The sequence below is a fragment of the Papio anubis genome, chromosome 5 (assembly GCF_008728515.1).
Source record: "Papio anubis isolate 15944 chromosome 5, Panubis1.0, whole genome shotgun sequence".
NCBI classification, from domain to species: Eukaryota; Metazoa; Chordata; class Mammalia; order Primates; family Cercopithecidae; genus Papio; species Papio anubis.
The window spans coordinates 164,871,617-164,892,749 of record NC_044980.1 but is presented as its reverse complement, the minus strand read 5'-3'; the positions used below and the strand labels follow the sequence as shown (position 1 = coordinate 164,892,749).

Here is a 21,133-nt window from a genome sequence, read left to right as displayed (position 1 = left end):
TGTGGAACTTTTTATTGTAGTTCTTAAAAATAGCAAAAATGTGTTTTACAGAGTAATCTCAGTTATGTTTATGGATCTCTGAAGCAAGTGTTTCTTTTGTTCTCTTGGGTTCTTTGGAACCAGTTTTTAAAGTCATATGGTAAGATCCTAGGGAAAATCTTTTTTTTAGAGAGAGGCTCTCACTCTGTTACCTAGTGGAGTGCAGTGGTGTGATCAAAGTTCACTGTAGTCTCAAACTCCTGGGCGGTCAAGCAATCCTCCTGCCTCAGTCAGCTTCTAGGATAGCTAGGATTATAGGTGCACACCACTGCACCTGGCTTTTTTCTAAAATTTCTAAGTTTTTTTGTATAGATGGTGTCTTGCTTTGTTGCCCAGGCTGATCTTGAGGTCCTGACTTCAAGTGATCTGCCCTGCCTGGGCCTCCCAAAGTGTTAGGATCACAGGCATGAGCTACTGCAGCCGGCCAGCTTTTGGCTACTTGATGTACTGTAAGTGAAGTTGTTTGTTTATGATGTGAACCTTACCTCTTAGCCCATTTGAAGCTAGAAATGCGACTTAGCACTATTAGGCCTACTCTCCCTATCTCTCACCTGACATTACTTTTCTCCTTTCTCTCTTGGGCATAAAATATTGCATCTCTTTGCCTCCAGTTGGAGCAGACTTATATTATGTTTAGCCATAGGAAATTCAGACGGGAAGTACTGCATGGAAAAGGGGCCAGTGGATGAGATGTGTTTGACAGTTTGGCTGTGGCTTGTGAAGTAGGAACCAGAATAGATGGCATGCTAAGAAGGACCTGGTAGGTAAAGTCTGGTGTCTGCTCTGCTGTTGTTTTAAAAATCTGACTGTTGCTTATGAAGAATGGATTAGATTCAGATGAAACAAGTGGGATGCTGATACAGTCTTTACATCTAGTGACTCACGCACAGCTTCTTCCCGTTTTAGGGCTTTCATGCTGTTCCCTTTACTTGGAATCTAAACAATGTGTGGTGCTGGGCACGGTGGCTCACACCTGTAATCCCAGCACTTTGGGAGGCTGAGGTGGGTGGATCACCTGAGGTCAGGAGTTCAAGACCAGCCTGGCTAACACGGTGAAACCCCATCTCTACTAAAAATAGAAAAATTAGCCCGGCATGGTGGTGCATGCCTGTGATCCCTAGCCTCAGGAGGCTGAGGCAGGAGAATCACTTGAACCTGGGAGACAGAGGTTGGCGAGATCTTGCCATACACTCAGCCTGGCTGACAGAGCAAGACTCTCAAAAAAAAAAAAAAAAAAAGTGGTGTTTTTTATTATAGTTCTTAAAACTAGCATGCCCCTCCCATTTGCTTTAAAAAATTGCTTTTAGAAATTATTTCTTTACTTATATGCTTCCCGTCTTCCCCCAGAATATTGTAAGCACTGTGAGGGCAAGGATTTTGTCTGATTTGTTCTTTAATATATCCCTGGTATCTGGTATAGTGCCTAATAGTTGTTGCTTGAGTAAATAAGTGAAATAATGAATAGACAGTTGTGGCTCTTTTATCATTTGGAGAATGAAAAGTTTGCTACTTGGCTTTAATTATTTCATTTGGGTTTTGGGTGAAATTATTTTATTACTGACTGGTTCCTTAGTTGTACAGAAGCCTATTATCTTTAGAGAGACTCTTCACAGTAATTAACTCAGATAGATTCTTATTTGCCTGGTGAAAGGAGGCAGTGATCTAATTTGCTTGTTAAGAGTTTCCTACTTATTTTGTGTTTGTGTATTTTATTCTGTCATCCTTAGCAAACCTAGTGGTGACCTGACTTGCTTTGGAGGTGAACAGAGGGTTAATTGCATGTATAGCCTATTCAGCCCAGTGGAATTAGGTTGCCCTTGGGCTGATCTGTACTTATGTTGAATGAAGCAGAAATTTAGGCTTCATGTGCAGCCTATACTGAGTACTGTATAAATAGGAAGTAATGACAACAACTTTTAAGAATTCTCTGAATTTTTTTTATTTGTTTTTTTTTGTTTTTTTTTTTTGTTTTTTTTTTTTTTTTTGAGATGGGGTCCCCCTCTATCTTCCAGGCTGGAGTGCAGTGGCGCAACCACAACTGACTGCAACCTTGACCTCCTGGGCTCAAGTCATCTTCTCACCTTAGCCTTCTGAGTGGCTGGGACTATAGGCGCATGCCAGTATGCCTGGTTAATTTTTTTATTTTTTGTAGAACTGGGGGTCTCACCATGCCCAGGTTGGTTTCAAACTCCTGGGCTCAGGTGATCCTCTTGTCTTAGCCTCCCAGAGTGCTGGGATTACAGGCATGAGCCACCATGTGTGCCCAGCCCCTTGGGTTATTTTTTTTAATTTTTAAATTTTTTTCTTTTTTGAGACAGAGTCTTGCTCTGTCTCCCAGGCTGGAGTTCTGTGGCGCTATCTTGGCTCACTGCAACCTCTGCTTCCTGGGTTCAAGTGATTCTCCTGCCTCGGCCTCCCAAGTAGCTGGGATTACAGGCGTGTGCCACCACACCTGGCCATTTTTTTGTATTTTTAGTAGAGACGGGGTTTCACCATTAGCCAGGCTGGTCTTGAACTCCTGACCTCAAGTGATCCACTTGCCTCAGCCTCCCAAAGTGCTGGGATTACAGGTGTGAGCCACCGCGCCTGGCCGGGTTGCTTTATTTTAAGCAGACATTTTAGAGGATGTTGGAGGAGGAGGAGAAGAATCTGAGGACAAGTTATTGCTGGTACTGATTTTTAGAATACTTGTCGAGGCTGCAGTGAGCCGTAATTGAGCCACTGCATTTCAGCCTGGGTGATGGTAAGACCTTGTTTCAAAAAAAATAAAAGTAAATAAAATACTAAAGACTAATTTTATTTCAGGGGTCAGGCTTATTCATCCTTGGCTGGGTGCGGTGGCTCAAGCCTGTAATCCCAGCACTTTGGGAGGCCCAGACCATCCTGGCTAACACGGTGAAACCCTGTCTCTACTAAAAAATACAAAAAAACTAGCCGGGCGAGGTGGCGGGCGCCTGTAGTCCCAGCTACCTGGGAGGCTGAGGCAGGAGAATGGGGTAAACCCGGGAGGCGGAGCTTGCAGTGAGCTGAGATCATGCCACTGCACTCCAGCCTGGGCGACAGAGAGAGACTCTGTCTCCAAAAAAAAAAAAAAGAATTATTCATCCTTTATCTTTTTATTTGAAACCACATTTCACCATATAAAAATTAGAGCCCAGGTGTGTTGTTGCGCACCTGTAGTCTCAGCTACTCTGGAGGCTGAGGCGGGAGGAGTGCTTGAGCCCAATCTGGCAAGGTTCCATCTCAAAAAAATTACACACATGTGTGTGCATTGTATCTTGGGGAGAATTTATTACTCAATTTTTTATAACTTTATATAACATACAATTTAAACTTTATAACATGTTTATGCCTTTATAATACATGCTTTGTATTATGAGATGTTTAGTAATACAGATATATTTCACAACTTTCATCCTTATTTTTACTTACAAAAGTCTCCCCAACTCTTGTTATTTTCACAACAAATTACCCTGAATACACCTAGAGACATACTTGAACTTGTATGTAAGTATCTCAACAGTGATTTAATAAACAATGGGTACATAATAAAATACCAGTTGAGGCCAGGTACTGTGGCTCACACCTGTAATCTTAGCACTTTGGGAGGCCAAGGTAAGCAGATTGCTTGAGCTCAGGAGTTCAAGACCAGCCTGGGCAAGATGGCAAAACCCTGCCTGTAGAAAAAAATTAACTGGGTGTGGTGGTGTGCACCTGTAGTCTCAGCTGCTTGGGGGGCTGAGGTGGGAGGATCGCTCGAGCCTGGAGGTGGTGGCTGCAGTGAGCCACCAAGATCGTACTACTACACTCCACCCTAGGCAACAGAGACCCTGTCTCAAAAAAAACCAAAACAAACAAAAAAAACTAGTTGAATGCATATGAGTGTATCTTATTGAAGTTATTAATAGCTTTTCAGTTGTTTAAGTTTCACAAGTACAATTAACAGACATGAAAAGAACTGTGATTGTTAATGACACTTTTTTTTGAGGAGTCTCGCCCTGTCATGTGGGCTGGAGTGCAGTGGCGTGATCTTGGCCTACTGCAACCTCCGCCTCCTAGGTTCAAGCGATTCTCCTACCTCAGCCTCCCAAGTAGCTGGGAGTACAGGCACATGCCACCATACCCAGCTAATTTTTTTTGTATTTTTAGTAGAGATGGGGTTTCACCTTGTTGGTCTAGAATGCCTGACCCCAAGTGATCCGTCCACCTCAACCTCCCAAAGTGCCGGGATTATAGATATGAGCCACCATGCCTGGCTGTTAATGATAGATTTTATTGTACATTTTTATTTTTGAAGAATCTTCATATACATTTTCTTGATTTTTCTTTTCTTTTTTGAGATGGATCTCTCTCTGTCACCCAGGCTGGAATGCAGTGGCACGATCTTGGCTTGCTGCAACCTCTGCCTCCTGGGTTTAAGTGATTCTTCTCTCTCAGCTGCCCAAGTAGGTGGGATAGGCGTGTGCCACCATGACCAGCTAATTTTTTGCCTTTTTAGTAGAGATGGGGGTTTCACCATGTTGGCCAGGCTGGTTTCGAACTCCTCACCTCACGTGATCCACCTGCCTCAGCCTCCCAAAGTGCTGGGATTACAGGTGTGAGCTACCGCTCCCGGCCACATTTTCTTGATTCTTAAAAAGATCCACTGACTTTGATGAAGACTGATATTAATATTGACATCTTATAGTAGAGGAAACTGAGGCACAGGGCCTCAGTTCTGATTTTGATCTGAAAGAGAAAAAGAGTAGCCAAAACTGTAAGCTTTGTCTTCTGTTGTCTGGTTCAGTATTCTCTCTACAGATGGTGGGGGTTTTTGGTTGGCTTTTCTTTCCTTGCAGTAGAAGTGTATGTGAGTGAGGCCGGATGTGGTGGTTCATGCTTGTAATTCCAGCACTCTGGGAGGCAGAAGCAGGCGGATCACTGGAGGCCAGGAGTTTGAGACCAGCCTGGCCAATATGGCGAAACCCATCTCTATTAAAAATACAAAAATTAGCTGGATGTGCAGGCGCATGCCTGTAATCCCAGCTACCAAGGAGGCTAAGGCATGAGAATCACTTGAATCTGGAAAGTGGAGCTTGCAGTGAGCTGAGATTGTGCCACTGCACTCCAGCCTGGGCAACAGAGTGAGACTCTGTCTCAAAAAAAAAAAAAAAATAGTGTATGTAATTGTTTTCCTTCGTGACAGTAAACACAGTTATTATCTAACTGGATCAAGTAGAAAAAGGCATAATCCTTGTGCCCCTTTAGTTGGTTGTATTCTTTCTCATTATCTTTGCCTTTTATCCCAGGCTGAATGTTTTCAGCTTAAAACTCCATTCAAACTTGATTTGAATTTAGCAGTTGAACTGTGTGGGGAAAGAAGTTTCCTTGAGCTCCTTGAGGTACAAGAAAGGAAGGCATTGTTTAATATGTAGAAAGATTAATAAAATTTTTCTAGGCCTGTGCTCTTCAATCACTTAGTGGAGTATTGGAAAATCTATCTGTTATAAAGTGGTGCTTGTTCCAAGGGGTAAGTTGAAGGAGATTACATGAAAGTGTTCTCCTGCACTTAGAGTATCAGCATATGGTCATTTGGGGTCACCTTCTGGTTTTATAGTTGATAAAGGCAGCAGAGACATTCTTGCTTCCTAAAGTATCTTACTTAGAAGTGGATGGCGGGGGGAACCTACAGTGGTCCTGTAATACAGAGTTTCGTTATCATAGCTTGTGCTTTTTCTGATAGTCACCCATTTTTGTATTGGGCAGTTACCTGGATAATCGTTTAAACTTGATGGTGATTCAAGAGCTTTTAAGGCTTTGATCATTGTTGTATTGCTAAACATTAACACATAGGGCCTGTTGAACAGACCCTGGCTTTCACTGCTCTGGGTTTGTGATGGCTGCATCATGTCACAGAGATGCTCTTCCTAAATGAATCAGACTGGTTCATATTCTCTTTAAATTCTCGTAATTTTGAAGTTGAAAGTTGAGATGTGCCACAACATATAACAAGTAGGACACAGTGAAAAGGAACTTTGGAAACAATGAAATGATACCCAGTACTTCTGGAATGAACATCGAGTGAGACACTTAATCTGTAACAAGAGCTCTGAGAATGGGAAGAATTGCTTATCTGTTATTGAATGAAATGACATGTAATAGTCTTGGAAGCAAGGAGACCATCTTTCTGCGTTGTATCAGTTGTAGGGTAGGAATAGGTTATTGTGGGTGTTTGTATTTTTGTTTTTTGTATTTTAATATTAAATTTGCTGACTAGAACTTATGATATGCCCTGCATAAGACAAGCACGTAAGTGAAAAAAATAACCTTTTTTCTGTAACAAGCAATCCTTAAACATTTTAAGAAGGGAATAATGAGTAGGAACAGAACTTATGCTTCAGTGGTAAAGACAGGTTTTTCAGCGGGGACAAGGATGAATACTAAAAGTCTTATCTGTAGGAAGTTTCACAATTGCTCGAAGAGGGAGGAAAGAAGTTTTCAGATAAAACATTAAGAGAGAATAAAGAAAATTAAGATGTATTAATAGAATAAAATTCAGTTTCCACCAAGAAATAGTTCTGATTTAATAAAAAGTAGGAAGTATAAAATACATTGGCAGGTTATTGTTGCAGCAGAATCTCAGGGAAATATTATAAAATTTTAACGAATAATGATGATTAATGATCATTATTTGTCTTTGCATTTACTTTTTTTTTTTTTTTTTTTTTTTTTGTGAGGGGATGGGGGCGGGAGGCGGAACAGACAGAGTCTTATAGTCATTTTTAAAGCTCTCAACAGGGCCGGGCGTGATGGCTCACTCCTGTAATCCCAGCACTTTGGGAGGCTGAGGCGGGCAGATCACGAGATCAGGAGTTCAAGACCAGCCTGGCCAAAATAGTGAAACCCCCGTCTCTACTGAAAATACAAAAATTCACCAGGCGTGGTGGTGGGCACCTGTAGTCCCAGCTACTGGGGAGGCTGAGGCAGGAGAATCACTTGAACCCAGGAGGCGGAGGTTGCAGTGAGCCGAGATGGCACCACTGCACTTCAGCCTGGGTGACATAACGGCCACTTTTAGAAACTTTTTGTGAAAAAAATCAGAAAAATATCAAAAAGTATATTTACCAGCCTGGACAACATAGCAAAACCACATCTCTACTAAAAAAAAAAAAAAAAATTTTGCTGGGCATGGTGGCATGCACCTGTAGTCCCAGCTACTTGGATAGGACTATCACTTGAGACTGCAGTGAGCCCTGATGGTGCCATTGAATTCCAGCCTAGGCAACAGAGTAAGACCCTGTCTCCAAAAAAAAAAAAAAAAAAAGTGTAAAAAGTGTAAGAAAAACCACATTTATCCTTCCTCCTAACGTAAACATTTTTGTGTATACCCTTTCAGACTCAAGGTGTGTGTGTGTTGGGGGTGGGTGTTGGGAGTACATGTTCAGAGAAATGTAAAGTGCTTATTGAGGTTATCACAGCTATGACTAGAGTGGCTTTTACCAGTGTTCTGGTTTGGGAATGTAACAGGAATGTCATTGTTAGCTTTTCATTATAGGATGGATTCTCAGTATTTTTTTGACCTTGCTATCCTTTTCTTTTTTTTCCTCTTTTGAGACAGAGTTTCGCTTTTATTGCCCAGGCTGGAGTGCAGTGGTACGATCTTGGCTCACTGCAACCTTCGCCTCCTGTGTTCAAGCGATTCTCCTGCCTTGGCCTCCCAAGTAGCTGGGATTACAGGCACCCGCCACCAGCCTGGCTAATTTTTGTATTTTCGGTAGAGATGGGGTTCACCATGTTGGCCAGGCTGGTCTCAAACTCCTGACCTCAGGTAATCATCTGCCTCGGCCTCCCAAAGTGGTGTGATTGCAGGCATGAGCCACTGCACCCAGCTCCTTGCTATCTATCTAAAGAATTCAACCCTGACCCTCCCACCCTGGATCCCAGCCTCTACTTACCCCTCCATCCCCGGGAGGCTTGCAGAGTGAGCAGCGAGGCTTGCAGAGTGAGCAGCGCTGGCATCACGTGACTGCCTGGAGTTGGGGACAGGAGCCAGAGGGGAGCCGCGAGTAGCCAGGCCCAAGCCGGAGCCCAGGGAGAGCGCCCGCTGCACACCTGCCCGTCCTTGTCCCCTACCGCTGCCGCCAAAGCCGCCCAGACTGGAACCGTGACATTACTGCGCTTGGGAGGCTCCAGGCAGCCCGGATCTGGGCCTTTATTTCTCGTCGGCGGCATCCCTGACCGCACCTCTCAAAGCCAAACACCAGAGCACCCTAGAAGGTTTAAAAGAATGCTCATGTTTGACCCAGTTCCTGTTAAGAGGCCCATGGACCCTGTCCAGTGTCTTACTCATCTAATTACATGGAATCCATAAAGCCCAACAAGTATGGGGTCATCTACTCCACACAATTGCCTGATAAGTTCTTTCAGACCCTTGAAGGCCTGTCGCACGGAATACAGATGGAGCCAGTGGACCTCACTGTGAGCAAGTGGAGTTCACTTCTTTTGGCTGGGAATTTGCACTTCTCTCTGAAGTTCCCATCCTCACACCAGGGAGCATCGCCTAGGTTGAGCATGCCTTCTTCCAGCCCACTGATGAAAAAATACCCCCTTCTCCAGACTGGCAGACCTTCGACATGCCACTGTCCATGCTACGGGTAATGGCAGCTGCCCTCTCGTGGCACAGAATATGGAGCCCGGGATCCTGCTGGTCATCCAGCCCGTGGTGGTGCAGCCCATCCCCTTTATGTACACGAGTCACCTCCAGCAGCCTTTCGTGGCCTCATGGTCTCCTTGAGGAGGAGTAGGAAGAGGTCTTCTATGGAGGAGACGCAAAAGTCTAGTAGTAGCCTACCTGTAATTGAATCATAAGAAAATCCTGTATCACAGAAAAAAATTAAAATAGAACCTGGGATCGAACCACAGAGAACAGATTATCCTGAAGAAATGTCACCCGCCCTTAATGAACTCAGTGTCCCCCTGCAAGCATTGTTGCAAGAAAATCACCCTTTGGTCGTCGTGCAACCTGGGAAGAGACTTGTACCTGTGGAATTCCCGGATACGCAAAGGAAGTGGAGGATATGCAGATGTGATTACAATGGATGCAATAAAATGTGCACTGAAAGCTCCCACTTGAAAGCACACAGAAAAACCCTACAAATGTACATGGGAAGGATGCACATGGACATTTGCTCCGTCTGATGAACTAAAAAGACATTTAGGAAAACATATTGGAATAAAACCTTTACAGTGTCCAGACTATAACCGCAGCTTTTCCTGATCTGACCATCTTGCCTTCCATAGGAAATGCCACCTGGAGGCAGTGGCTCTCGCCTGTAATCCCAACACTTTGGGAGGCCGAGGCTGGCGGATCAGAGGTCAGGAGTTCGACACCAGCCTGACCAACATGGTGAAACCCTGTCTCTACTAAAAATACAAAAATTAACTGGGTGTGGTGGTGCTCGCCTGTAATCCCAGCTATTTGGGAGGCTGAGGCAGGAGAATCTCTTGAACCCGGGAGGCGGAGGTTTCAGTGAGCCAAGATTGCGCCACTGCACTCCAGCCTGGGCGACAGAGCGGGACTCCGTCTCAAAAGTAAAAGAAAAAAGGAAACGCCACATGCTAGTTTGAATGCCTCTGTGTCCTGCCTCCCATTATCTAAAACATTTTAATTTGATTCAGTCGGTCTGAATCTCTGAATTTATAACATCTAAAATTTCCATATGGTCAGTAAATGTTCTCTAATCCTGCCTCTCCTTACCATGGGTCAGACCTAAAGAATGTGAACGTTTTTTTCCCCCCCCCGGGGCTGCTGAGCAAACCCTTCTTATAGATACATCTGATGTAATAAGAACAAGGGAACATGTAAACTAACATAACCAATTGTCAGTTCTCCATGTATTCCTCAAAAGAATGTCAGGGTAAATTTATTAGAAATAATAATTAAAAAAGTTAAGAATTCATAGGGTTAGGGCTATGTGCAGTGTCTCATGCCTGTAATCCCAGCACTTTGGGAGGCTGAGACAGGTGGATCATGAGGTCAAGAGATCGTGGCCAAAAAGGTGAAACCTCATCTCTACTAAAAATACAAAAATGAGCTGGGCGTGGTGGTGCATGCCTGTAGTCCCAGCTACTTGGGAGGCTGAGGCAGGATAATTGCTTGAGCTCAGGAGGTGGAGGTTGCAGTGAGCGGAGATAGCACCACCGCACTCCAGCCTGGCAACAGTGTGAGACTCCATCAAAAAAAAAAAAAAAAGAAAGAAAAAGGCTGGGCACGGTGACTCACGCTTGTAAGCCCAGCACTGGGAGGCCAAGGCGAGCGGATCATGAGGTCAGGAGATCGAGACTAGGATCCTGGCTAACACAGTGAAACCCCGTCTCTACTAAAAATACAAAAAATTAGCTGGGCGTGGTGGCGGGCATCTGTAGTCCCAGCTACTCGGGAGGCTGAGGCAGGAGAATGATGTGAGCCCAGGAGGCAGAGCTTCCAGTGAGCTGAGATTGCACCACTGCACTCCAGCCTGGGTGACAGAGCGAGACTCTTGTCTCAAAAAAAAAAAAAAAAAAAAAGGAATTCATAGGGCTGATATTGACAATATCAGTTTTGTCAATTGATTTGAGAGATTTATATCTCAGGACTTAATTTGAGGAAATACAGTATTAGAGCAAAAGGAATACCCAGCTAGTAATGGGCAAGTTTCTCAAAGCTTTTATGAGCATAGTTTGCAAGAATATAGTATTTCTTTCTTATTCTTTCTGAACATTGCACTTAAGTAAGCTAAAAATAAAGCTTAGAATTTTGTAGTGATGGTAGTCGTAGATAAAATTTAAAAATAGTAAATGGCCAGGCACAGTGGCTCACACCTGTAATCCCAGCACTTTGGGATCCTGAAGTAGGAGGGTCACTGGAGCCCAGGAGTTTGAGGCTGCATTGAGCTCTGGTGATGCCACTGCACTCCAGCCTGGGTGATAGAATGAGACCTTATCTCGAAAAACAACAGAAAAGGATTAAGTGACATCTAAGATATTTCTGTCTTTGCCCATGAATCTAACCCCAAGAGAATAGTTTCTAGTAGTTTTTCTCTGTTTACGTCAAAATATTTTTCTTTATAACTGGATAGAATTTAACATTTTAGTCTCAGTTCTGCTTTATTGATTTCATAGCAAAATCTTGCACAAGCTAACATACCAATATGTTTTATGGTCCTGTTGAACCTACTTTTTGATTCTTGTCCATTCTTTAAAGCAAGAGGGCTTTGACTGCAAAAACCCATTGAAGGAGAAGGACTTGACAAATGAGTGCAACTTCAAGTAAAGTATGTTTATACACATTTTTGCCAGGCTTTTAACATTAGACTTTTTCAAGCAGAGGAAACTTCAGGTTGAAGAGGGAGACCACCTTGAAGAAAGAGTCCTTTGTACTCCTAGTGTATTTCTTAGGAAACAGCCCTTCCCTTGGCTGTGGTCTCAGGACAGGCAGCAATATGCTTCTGATAATTGATGTATGCTGCCTAGGAATTATTTTGTTGTTTGGTCAACAAACAACTAAAGGTCAATGCCGCCCTCCCTTTCTTGACAAGGACCAGGTATGTACGTTCCCTATCATGTCTGGAGGCAGAGGGAAAGCGCTCCAGTGCCCTGGGCATCATGTCTTTGGTGCTGGTGGCTTCCTGTCTGCCATTTCTAACCTCAGGCACCAGGACGCAGAGGGGGGAAAAAAAAGGACCAACTTGCTGTGCCATCCTAAGCATGGGTTCACATCTTTGAAATCTTATGGAGTCTTAAGACCTCTCAGATGGGTTGATAATGCAGTTTCACTCTGGAAGGGTAGGTGAAAATCCAGATCCATGTTAAACATTTTTTCAAGTAACTCCTAAAGCCAGGAGGCAGACTAGTCCTACTGGTTAAGAACGTGAACTTTGGAGTCAGTGTTGGTTTGAATCCCTGTTACACCGTTTAGTTCTATGATCTTTGAGAAATAGTTACTTCTTCTAATTCAGTGTAAATTTGTATGTTTTCTTTGTGACAGGCACCATTCTAATTGTTTGAGAAATATTACCTCATTAAGTCTTTGTAACAGTCCTATGACACATATTATTGTCATCTCCCTCATCTTCCTCTCCATCCCACCTTTACCCCAGGTAATTGACCTCTTTATTTCCAAAGTCAAATATACCCTATACTTTGGGACCATCTGTATTCTGAATTTTACTGTATTTACTTTCACCAGTCAGTTTTATACTTTGAGATGTTTTGTGTTTCTCATTAACATCCTTTCTTTCAGCTTAAAGAATTACCTTTAGCATTTCTTGTAAGACAGGTCTGGTAATGAAGAACTCACTCAGCTTTTGTATGGGAAACCCTTTTATCTTTCCTTCATTCTGAAGAACGGCTTTGCTTGATACGGTATTCTTGGTTGCCATTTTTTTTTTCATCTGGCACTTTCAACATATCATCCCACTGTCTCTGGGCGTGAAGGTTTCCTCTGAGATATCTGCTGCTAGCCATATTGGAAGTCCCTTATATGTTGTTTGCTTCTTTTCTCTTGCTGCTTTCAGGATCTTCTCTTTGTCTCTGATTTTTTTTTTTTTTTTTTTTTTTTGACAGTTTGATTATAATGTCTTGGGGCCGTGTTTGGATTGAATATGATTGGACACTGTAGATTTTTCTCTGTGGAACTGTTTGATCATATTTCTGGCAGGAACCCTTCTTACCTCTAAATACTTTAGTGGCTATTTTCTAAGAATAAAGACTTTATCCCTCCCTCCCTTCCTTGCTTCCTTCCTTCCTTCCTCCCTCCCTCCCTCCCTCCCTCCCTCCCTCCCTCCTTCCCTCCTTTCCTTCCTTTTTTTTTTTTTTTTTTCTTTTTTTTTTTTTTTTTGAGACAGAGTCTTGCTCTGTCGTCCAGGCTGGAATGCAGTGGTACGATCACAACTCACTGCAGCCTCGACCTCCCTGAGCTCAGGTGATCCTCCCACCTCAGCCTCCTGAGTAGCTGGTACTACAGGTGCATGCCACCGTGCCTGGCTAATTTTTTATTTTTTGTAGAGACAGGGTTTTACCACGTTGCCCAGGCTGGAAGGACGTTATCTTTGATAAGCACAATATAATTATCAAAATCAGGAAGGTGGGTATTGACATAATGCTAATATCTACTGTATAGGCCTTATTCACAATTCACTGTTATCTCCATTAATAGTCAGAGTTATCCAGGATCATGCATTGTTTAGTTATGTCCCCTTAGTTTGCTTTGCTCGGGAACAGTTCCTGAGACTCTTTTGTCTTCTCATGATGTTGGCATTTTGAGGACAGGCCAGTTATTTTGTACACGTCTATAAATTTGAATGTTTAGATTCCTCATTATTACACAGGAATATTACGGAAGTAAATTGTGTCCTTAGTGCAGCATATCAGGAGTCACAAAACGTCTGTTTTCCCATTGTTGGTGATGTTAACTTTAATCACATAGGGCGACTGCCAAGTTTCTTCACTGTAAAGTTAACTGTTTTTCCTAATGCAAATGATAAGCATTTTATGGGAAAATTTGAGTTTATGTAATTTTTTTTTTTTTTTTGAGACGGGGTTTCACTCTTATTGCCCAGGCTGGAGTGCAGTGGCACGATCTCAGCTCACTGCAACCTCCGCCTACCAGGTTCAAGCAATTCTTCTGCCTCAACCTCCCAAGTAGCTGGCATTACAGGTGCCCACCACCACGCCCAGCTAATGTTTGTATTTTTGGTAGAGACGAGGTTTCACCACATTGGCCAGGCTGGTCTCGAACTCCTGAGGAGATCCACCAGCCTTGGCCACCTAAAGTGCTGGGATTACAGGTGAGAGCAACTGTGCCTGGCCTTGTTATGTATTTTGAGGCTCAAATTGTGCTATGTTAGTTAGAGGGAGCCCCTCCAAGCTGACCCCTGTAATATTTTGACATGCCTTCATTATTTGAGCACTTACTTGCTTTCTGCCATAACAAATGTCCCAAACTCATCTAATGTTTTACTTGTCCATGACCTGAACTCAGCCAGGGATCTTTGGTTTCTTTTAATGGAGAACAATATTTTAAATCCATGATCTAGACTTAAGTGATGTGCTCGGTACTACTGAAGTGTCGTTGCCTCTAGGTTCTCTCAGTTGTTAAGAGCTAGGACACACGCACACACACACATATATAACACATATCTACATGTGTTTATATATTAAAAACTGGATTTCGGCGTGGTGGCTTATGCCTTTAATCCCAGCACTTTGGGAAGCCGAGATCACTTGGGGTTGAATCACTTGGAGTTTGAGACCAGCCTGGCCAGCATGGTGAAACCCTGTCTCTACTAAAAATACAAAAATTATGGCCGGGCATGGTGCCTCACGCCTGTAATCCCAGCACTTTGGGAGGCCGAGGTGGGCAGATCACCTGAGGTGAGACCAGCCTGGCCAACATGGTGAAACCCCGTCTCTACTAAAAATATTAAAATTAGCTGGGTGTGGTGGTGCATGTCTGTAATCCCAGCTACTTGGGAGGCTGAGGCAGGAGAATCACTTGAACCCAGGAGGTAGAGGTTGTAGTGAGCCAAGATCGTGCCACTGCATTCCAGCTTGGACAACAGCAAGACTCTGTCTCAAAAAAAAAAAAAAAAAAGAGAAAACACAGTGGATTTCATACTAATATATCTAATTACAGCTTAACACTACACGCTTCTTTCTAATATTCTTTTGTCGTTTTTATAACTCTCTTCCCTAGTAAAAACCTGGCTCCTGATTTCCACAGCGTATTTACTTAGATGTTCAACCCAAGAATACACACAGTTTTGGAACTGCTAATTCGTATCATTGTGAAAAACAAAACTGTATAAAGTTCAATCCTTGTTTATAATTCTTTTTTTCCTTGGACTGGGAGTAAAATAACTGGAAAATTTGAGTTAGGTCCACACCCTTTCAGTGTAGTTACAGTATTCACTTGAAATACAGTTAGGTTCATTTATTTCTATTTGTATTCCATTTTAGTTTTTCCCTCTTGGTAAATTTGTTTTTTATTTGTGTGAAATGTTAATATACTTCTGTTTATTCCTGGGACTTAGGATGCCTCATCAACCTTTACCTACTCAGGATGTATCTGTATAAATATATAGTGATTATACATAATTAGTTATAGATGTAGCATTTGTTATACAGTCTCATTACTTTATAGTTATACTATCATACACAATGACAAACTATGCTCTAAGATTTTGAATGTCTCAGAACTCCTGCTTTGAGGTGAGCCTAGTTACTTGCATTGTAGGTAGTGTGTTTCTATATTGATATATATATATTTTTTATATATTTAATTGATGTTTTTGTATATTATGTAGTTCTAACATGTCTAAAATGTTTTGAGTTCTCAAAGAATAGTAACTTTTTCTTTCTTTCTTTCTTTCTTTTTTAAGACGGAGTTTCACTGTTGTTGCCCAGGCTGGAGTGCAGTGGCGTGATCTCAGCTCACTGCAACCTCTGCCTCCCAGGTTCAAGTGATTCTCCTGCCTCAGCCTCATGAGTAGTTGGGATTACAGGCACATGCCCCCACGCCTAGCTAATTTTTATATTTTAGTAGAGACGGGGGTTTCACCATTTTGGCCAGGCTGGTTTTGAACTCCTGACTTCAGGTGATCCACCCACCTCGGCCTCCCAAAGTGCTGGGATTACGGCATGAGCCACTGCGCCCAGCCAACATTTTTTTTTTCTTTGCTTGATTGTGCAATGAAGCATACATTTTGGCCTGGGTTGGTGGCTCAACGCCTGTAATCTCAGCACTTTGGGAGGCCAAGATGGGCTGATCGCTTGCGGTCAAAACCAGCCTGGGCAACATGGCAAAACCCCATCTCTCCAAAAAGTAGAAAAACTAGCTGGGCTTGGTGGTACATGCCTGTAATCCCAGCTAAAGAATATACATTTTAATTATGAAATTACTGCTTATAGGCCAGGCACTTCTGTTACGGATTTCTACCTTTATTCCATGTAATCATAGAAGATAACTTTGTATGATTTCAGTCTTTTAAAGTTGATTGAGACTTGTTTTGTGGTCTAACATATAGTCTATCCTAGAGAATTTCTATGTGTTTTTTAAGAAGAATGTGTATTCTGCTCCTTTCGGGTAGAATGTTCTTTATGTCAGTTAAGTCTAGTTGGTTTATAGTGTTCAAATCTCCTGTTTCCTTATCGCTATTCTGTCTAGATGTTTCATACATTATTGAAAGTAGGATATTGAGGTTTCCAAGTATTGTTTGTAGAACTGTATCTCCCTTCAATTCTGTGCTTGCTTCAAATATTCTGGGGTTTTGTTGTGTGTAATTGTTATGTCTTTCTGATGAATTGACTCTTTAATTATAAAAATCTCTTTTTAGTAAAAATGTTTGTCTTAAAGTCTATTTTATTGTTTACAGATATAGCCACTGTAGTCCTCTTGTTTTTGGTGGTGGTGGTTGTTTTTTATTTGAGAAAGTGTTGCTCAGGTTGGAGTGCAGTGGTGTGATCATAGTTTTACTTTCACCTCCCGAGCTCAAGAGATCTTCCCACCTCGGCCTCCTAGAGTGCTGGGATTACAGGTGTGAGCCAGTGCACCCGTCCTATTTCTTCTGTAATTCTCTCAGTTTTTGCTTGATGTCTGTTATTAGGTACATACTTAATATTGCCATGTCTTCTTAGTGAATTTTCTTTTACTGTTATCATTTATTTCTGGAGCTCTTCCTAGGTTCTGAAGATTACTTTGTCTGGTACTAGTAGAGCTACTTCAACTTTCTTTTGATTAGTATTTGCATGATGCTATTTATCATCCTGTAATGCTAGTTATCATCCTTTTACTTCTACCTTCTCTATGTTAACATACTTACAGGGATTTCTTGTAGATAGCATGTAGTCGAATCTTTAAAAATACAATCTCGGGCCAGATGCGGTGGCTCATGCCTGTAATCCCAGCACTTTGGGAGGCTAAGGCAAGTGGATCATGGGGTCAGGAGTTTGAGACCAGCCTGACCAACATGGTAAAATCCCGTCTCTACTAAAAATACAAAAATTAGTAGGGTATGGTGGCACAATCCCAGCTACTTGGAAGGCTGAGACAGGAGAATGGCTTGAACCTGGAAGGCAGACGTTGCAGTGAGCCAAGATCGAGCCATTGCACTCCAACCTGGGCAACAGAGCAAGACTGTCTCAAAAAAAAAAAAGCAATCTCGGCTGGGCGTGGTGGCTCACACCTGTAATCCCAGCACTTTAGGAGGTCCAGGAGGGCGGATCACTTAAGGACAGGAGTTCGAGACCAGCCTGGCCAACATGGGGAAACCCTGTCTCTACTAAAAATACAAAAATTAGCCAGGCGTGGTAGCGTGCGCCTGTAGTCCCAGCTTTTGGGAGGCTGAGGCAGGAGAACTGCTTGAACCTGGGAGGCGGAGGCTGCAGTGAGCCAAGATCTCACCACTGCATTGCAGCCTGGGCAACGGAGTGAACTCCATCTCAAAAAAAAAAGGGAATCTCACAATATGTTTCTTTTTAAAATTGGTTTGTTTAGACCATATAGTGACTGATATGATTGGATTTAGGTCTGACATTGTTATGTGTTTTCTGTTTGTTCCCTCCGGTTTTTGTTCCTTTGCTTTCTGTTTTCTGCCTTCATTTTGGATTAAATGTTTCTATTTTTTATTTATTGAGAAATGGAAAATAGATTTTCTATTTTTCATTTATAAAATTTATATTTAGCTCTTGATTAGCGTTTCAGTTTCTCTGCTAAAAACGTTCATTTGTTTCAAGAGAGTTCCCTTTCCTCTCCCACCCCACCATGGAACATGGTTATAATAACTGCTTTGAAGTCTTTGTCTGATAATTTCAACATCTGGATCATCTCAGATTTTCCATTTGCTGATTGTCTTTTCCTTTGAAAATTGGTCACATATTTCTGGCTCTTTGTGTGTTGAGTAATTTTGGATTACATCCTGGACATTTTGAATATTATGTGAGAATCTGTTTCCTTATAAAAATCTGGAGAACTTTGATTTTGTTTTGTTTTAGCAGGCAATCAACCCTGCTAGGTTCAGCCGGCATGTTCTACCCCTGCTTTTGTTGCTAGTGGTTCTGATGTCAGTTCACTTTTCAAAGACTTTGCTTTGTGCACAGCACATACACCATTTAGGTTACTGTGGGGCTAGAGTGGTGGTTTATATCAGATTCATTTCTTTTTCTTTTTCTTTTTTTTTTTTTGAGTCAGTGTCTTACTGTGTCACCCAGGCTAGAGTGCAGTGGTGTGATCTCTGCTCACTGTAGCCTCCGCCTCCAGGGTTCAAACGATTCTCCTGCCTCAGCTACCCAAGTAGCTGGGATTACAGGCATGCGCCACCACGCCCAGCTAATTTTTGTATTTTTAGTAGAGACGAGGTTTCACCATGTTGCCCAGGCTGGTCTCGAACTCCTGAGCTCAAGCAGTCCGCCCATCTTGGCCTCCCAAACAGAATTTATTTCTCAGAGAGCCATGGCTGTATTGTTTTGATACTGTTGCATGCATGCACAGGTTAGAGGTGAACGTGGAACTTGGGTCAGTTCAAACACAGAATTTTAGGGTATTCTCTTCTTTAGCTGTCTGCTCTGCAATTTCCCCCATGATCTCCATTACCAAGGAGATCTTTTATCTGCCTTATGGCTAGAAAGACAAGCTTCTCTCAAGAGTTGTTACTGCCAGCACTGCCAGTTAGTTCCATGTAACCAGAACTGCCTTTGGGGTAAAGTGGCAGTAATAAAGTGGTAAAATGCAAAGGGAGAAAAACATTCTTCCCTCATATTCCACAGTACCCTTTCTCTTGGTTTGTCTAGAATAGATTTTCTTACTGAGTTTTATGTGTCCACCCTACCACCAGTATTGCTAGGAACTTTTAAAAGACTACCAAACAGGCTGGGTCTGGTGGCTCATGCCTGTAATCCCAGCACTTTGGGAGGCCAAGGCAGGCGAATCAGGAGGTCAGGAGTTCATAGACCAGCCTGGCCAACATGGTGAAACCCCATCTCTACTAAAAATACAAAAATTAGCCGGGCGTGGTGGCAGGTGCCTGTAATCCCAGCTACTCGGGAGGCTGAGGCAGGAGAATTGTTTGAACCTGGGAGGTGGAGGTTGCAGTGAGCCAAGATTGCGCCATTACACTCCATCCTGGGGCAATAGAGCAAGACTTCGTCTCAAAAAACAAAAAACAAACAACAACAAAAAAAGATTTTCTTCCCTCACTTCCCAAGTTTTTGGGCTTAATCAGTGAGGGAGATAGGCTCTAGTGGGCTTATAACATCTTGACCTGCACCAAGTGTCTAGGACATTTTAACACCAAAAACTGGGAGGGGCCGGGCACGGTGGCTCACACCTGTAATCCCTGTACTTTGGGAGGCTAAGGTGGGCAGATCACCTGAGGTTGGGAGTTCAAGACCAGCCTGACCAACATGCAGAAACCCCGTCTCTACTAAAAATACAAAAAATTAGCTGGGCGTGGTGGCGCATGCCTGTAATCCCAGCTGCTCAAGAGGCTGAGGCAGGAGAATTGCTTGAACCTGGGAGGCAAAGGTTGCAGTGAGATGAGATTACAAGAGATTACGCCACTGCACTCCAGCCTGGGCAACAAGAGTGAAACTCTGTCTCAAAAAAAAAAAGGGGGGGGAAGGGGAAACAGTCTTGCTATAAATTGATTTATCAAATAAAATTTAGCATTCTTTTAAAGTAACTGTTGCTGACTTAACAGGTTTTTGTTCCAAATAAGCACTACCCCATAGATGAGGATATTTTTTCCATATATCCATTCAGTCATTGAAGTCTGACTGTAGAGTGCATGTTCAAGGAGCCCGAGAATATGTAGGAAGATTAGGCATGGGCCTAAGTAGAACGTTGCAACTAGATGAATGTTTCCTTCATGCTGAAACCCAAGATGATGGTCTCCCTTTTTGAAACCAAGGAGACAGCACTGTTGATCTCTGATTTGCCTTCAGAGTCATTCTTCCCATGTTTTGAAAAATAGTGCATATTTTCAGCTGTATAACTCTGTGGTCCTATCCTGTAAAAAGAGAAGTTTGTCATCCTGTCTTCTTTTTGACCCATCTGCATCCGCTCCACGTCACATTCCCAATGTTCCGTCTGGGGTGGCTCATTAAATCCATGATTCACACCCACACTAATCACCTTATCAAACGGTTGGTCTGCCACACCCTGGGTGTACTCTTCCAAATGCTTTCTCTTTTCTTTCTTTCTTTCTTTCTTTTTTTTTTTTTTTTATAATATGGACAGGCTGAGAATTTCCCAAATCTATGTTCTGGTTCCTTTTTCCTTAACATTTCTGCCTTTATTTCTTATTGCGTTTTACTATATGCAATCAGGAGGAGCCAAGCTGCTCCTTCAACACTTGGCATAGAAATGAACTCAGCTGAATAGTTTTGTTTTACCCTCCACAAAACACTAAGACATGAACAATTGAAAGACACAGACATGAACAATTGAAAGACACAAACATGAACAGCTTGGCTGAATTGTTCAGCCAAGTTCTTTGCCACTTTATAACAAAGATGACCTTTCCTCCAATTTCCAATAACATGTTCCTTATTTCCATCTGAGACCTCATCAGAATGGCCTTTACTGTTCATATTTTTATCAGTATTCTGTTCGTGTATTCTTCATAGGGAATACACACATGATTATGCATATATTCTCTAAGAAGATTGAGGCTTTCTCTCCAGCTCTCATGTTTTCCTTCAGCGCCCTCACCAGAATTGCCTTTAAGAAGTCCCTTTATGGTGTTATTGGCTTTTTCTAACCTGTACCTTAAAACTCTTCCAGTCTCCATCCGTTAAGCAGACACTTCCACATTTTTAGGTATTTGTTACATCAGCACCCTACTTATTGGTACCAATATCTGCTTTAGCTTAGGCTGCCTAACAGAATTCCATTATCTGGGTGGCTTAAACAATGCAAATTCTTTGGGAGGCCAAGGTGGGTGGATCACCTGAGGTCTGGAGTTCCAGACCAGCCTGGCCAACATGGTGAAACCCCGTCTCTACTAAAAATACAAAAATTAGCCAGGCATGTTGGTGGGCGTCTGTAATCCCAGCTACTCAGGAGGCTGAGGCAGGAGAA

At 42.6% G+C, this 21,133-nt stretch overlaps 1 protein-coding gene, 1 non-coding gene and 1 pseudogene across 2 annotated transcripts in view; all 3 read left to right on the top strand.

Annotated features, from left to right (window-relative positions):
• UBTD2 (ubiquitin domain containing 2) overlaps positions 1–21,133 on the top strand; it is a 71,749-nt gene that overhangs the window by 16,613 nt on the left and 34,003 nt on the right. The window lies entirely within an intron of this gene.
• On the top strand, positions 7,823–9,431 carry LOC116274991 (annotated as a pseudogene).
• On the top strand, positions 11,577–11,721 carry LOC116275137. Its single transcript, XR_004184096.1, has one exon. It is a non-coding gene; the product is annotated as a small nucleolar RNA SNORA57 (small nucleolar RNA).